This window comes from Jaculus jaculus, chromosome X (assembly GCF_020740685.1).
Source record: "Jaculus jaculus isolate mJacJac1 chromosome X, mJacJac1.mat.Y.cur, whole genome shotgun sequence".
NCBI classification, from domain to species: domain Eukaryota; kingdom Metazoa; phylum Chordata; class Mammalia; order Rodentia; family Dipodidae; genus Jaculus; species Jaculus jaculus.
Window position 1 is genome coordinate 109,730,052 of NC_059125.1, and position 3,203 is coordinate 109,733,254.

At 43.6% G+C, this 3,203-nt stretch overlaps 1 pseudogene; it reads left to right on the top strand.

Annotated features, from left to right (window-relative positions):
- Positions 1–1,762: 1,762 nt before the first annotated feature.
- LOC101599179 lies at positions 1,763–2,709 on the top strand (annotated as a pseudogene).
- Positions 2,710–3,203: the final 494 nt, after the last annotated feature.

Genomic DNA, 3,203 nt, shown 5'->3' on the forward strand with positions numbered 1-3,203 from the left:
TGGTTGTTATTACTGAAAACCACTTGAGTTGCACTCCCCTTTTTATAAATATGCTTTCAAGTATGTTTGACATCTAGCTACTTTAGAATTAGACCTTACCATGACTCCCAATCCAAAGTGCTCATGGTGCAGGAGTGCAGTATATGAAGCTTGTGCTTTACAGATGGCTTCCTGAGGGAGACAGGCAATTTCTTTTTTTAATGTTTATTTATTTATTTATTTCAGAGAAAGAAAGAGGCAGAGAGGGAAAGAGAGAGAGAGAAAAAAAGAGAGAGAGGGAGGGAGAGAATGGTCATGCCACAGCCTCCAGCCACTGCAAACAAACTCCATTAATTAAGGGAGAAAGAGTAGGTAGCCCTTCAGGTGGCAGACTATATAGAGAGAGGTTCAAGAAGGCTGGGGAGATTGATAAGTTGTTAAAGGGGCTTGCTTACAAAGTGTGACTGTCAAAGTTCAACTCCCCATTCCCCGCTTAAAGTCAGAGCACAAAGGAATGCATGCATCTGGAGTTCATTTGTAGTGGCAACAGGCTCTGCCATGCCTATACTTGCGCATCCTCTCCCTCTCTCTCTCAATCTCTCTTTCTCTCTCTGTCTCTCATAAATGAATAAAAAATTATTTTTAAAAGAGGTTCAAGGAAAAAGCAGGGTCTTTTGCCTGGATGCACTTGGTGAGTGCATCTACCCTTTGCTACCATCATTCACCAACATCTGAACCAGCTTCATCAGCCACACGATGTGGACTGAAGACCAGCGGCTCTCCAGGAATCCTCAAGCCTTCAGTGCCAGATTGGAACTTCTGAGGATCCAGCTTTGTAGACTGAGCAGCTACCAGGTTCTCAGCCTCTCCAACCCACAGACAGTCATTGTTAAACTACGCAGCCCATATCCTGTAAGCCAATCTAATAAACATCTTTTTTATTTGTTTTTTTTAAACTTTTATTTTATTTGTGTGTGTGAGAGAGAGAGGCAGATAGAGAGAGAATGAGCATGCCAGGGCCTTCAGCCACTGCAAACAAACTCCAGACACATGTGCCACCTTGTGCATCTGGCTTACATGGGCCCTGGGGAATTGAACCTGGGTCCTTTGGCTTTGCAGGCAAGTACCCTAACAGCTAAGCCATCTCTCCAGCCCCTGATAAATAGCTTTTATAAAATATATTAATTCTACCAAGTCTGTTCCTCTAGAAGATCCTGACTAAACACACTATGAAGCACTTCCCCATCTTCCTGGCTGAACTCTGCCTTCCAGAATAATCCTCCTGTGGTAACTCAAATTCCAGACGTTGAAGATCTGAAGAATCATACTAAGCCTCACTGAGCTAATGAGTAGTTCTGAACAGAAAAGCATGCAGAAAAAGAAACATGAAACTAATCACCATCCAAAAACCGGCTGAATAACTCATAATTTTAGTGTTTTTTTTGTGGTGCTTGGAATCAAACTAAGGGCTTCACACATGCTAGGAAAGGGTTTTACCACTAAGCTAAACACTAGAGCATGAAAGGCTTTTATTATAACTATAACTAGATAACAAGATAGAACAATTTCTTTGTCTCATCTATTCTTAAAGAAGCAGCAGTGAGGGCTGAGGAGATGGCTCAGAGAACAATGGACTTGCTTTTGAAGCCTGCTGGCCCAGGCTTGACTCCTCAGTACCCAAATAAAACCAGATGCCCAAAAGGGTGCATTTGCCTGGAGTTCATTTGTAGCAGTACGAGGCTCTGATATGCTCATTTGCACTCTCTCCCTTGGCTGAATTGGGTGCCTTGTTACCAGGGCTGCCTTCAACTCGGGCAAAGTGGATATTGTTGCCATTAATGACCCTTCATTAAACTCAACTTCATGGTCTACATCTTCCAGTATGATTCCAACCACAGCAAGTTCCACTGCACGGTTTCAGCTGAGAATGGGCAGCTTGTCATCAATGGGAATGCCATCTCCATCTTCCAGGAGTGAGACACTACCAACATCAAATAGAGTGATGCTGGTGCCCAGTATGTTGTGGAGTCTACTGGTGTTTTCATTACCATGGAGAAGGCTGCGGCCCACTTGAAGGGTGGAGCATAGAGGGTCATCACCTCTGTTTCTTCTGCTGATGCCCCCATGTTTGCTATAGGCATGAAGCACGAGAAGTATGACAACTCACTCAAGATTGTCAGCAAGACTTCCTACACCTGCTTAGCATACCTGGCCAAGGTCATCCAGGAAAATTTCAATTTATGACCACAATCCATGCCATCACTGCCACCCAAAAGACCACGGATGGTCCTTCTGGTAATTTCTGGCATGATGGCCATGGGGCTGCCCAGAACATCATCCCTGCATCCACTGGTGCTGCCAAGGCTGTGGGCAAGGTCATCCCAGAGCTGAACAGGAAGTTCACTGGCATAGCCTTCCATGTGCCCACCCCAACGAGTCTGTGGTATATCTGACCTGCTGCCTGGAGAAAGCTGCCAAATGTAACATCAAGAAGGTGGTAAAGCAAGTGTAAGATGGCCCTGTAAAGGCATCCTGGGATACACAGAGGACCAGATTGTCTCCTGTAATTTTACCAGTGACACCCACTCTTCTACCTTTGATGCTGGGGCTGGCATTGCCCTCAATGACCACTTTGTCAAGCTCATTTCCTGGTATGACAACAAATTTAGCAATAGCAACAGGGTGGTGGATCTCATGGTCCACATGGCCTCCAAGAAGTTAGAGCCCTGATCACCCACTCCAACAAGAACATGAGAAGAATAGAGGCCCCATGAGAGGCCTCAGTTGCTGAGGAAACCATGGCCCAACTCATCCCCCAACATACTCACCATCCCCTCCTCAGTCTCCATCCAAGATAACCCTGGAAGAAATGGAGAGGGATAACAAGCCCTTTTCTGTCATCAAATACAGTTCACTGCACTCCTCCACCCCCCAAAAAATCAAATATCTAGAGAGATTTTAAGGCAATCTAGACATTATTTAAACATAGATATGTAGACATAAATTATGCAAGTGGTCCTATGCTTTTGATTTCTAAGTAAAAGTATAGATTTACAATAATTATCAATAATTAATAACATACTTGTTATTATTCACAATCAGCACATGCCTATATGTTCCCATCAGCTTGGCATTATTATTACTTTAGTTATGTTTATTCAGCTAATCAACATATTGATATTTTGAGGACTACACCAGAACATTTTTGTTTATTTATTTGACAG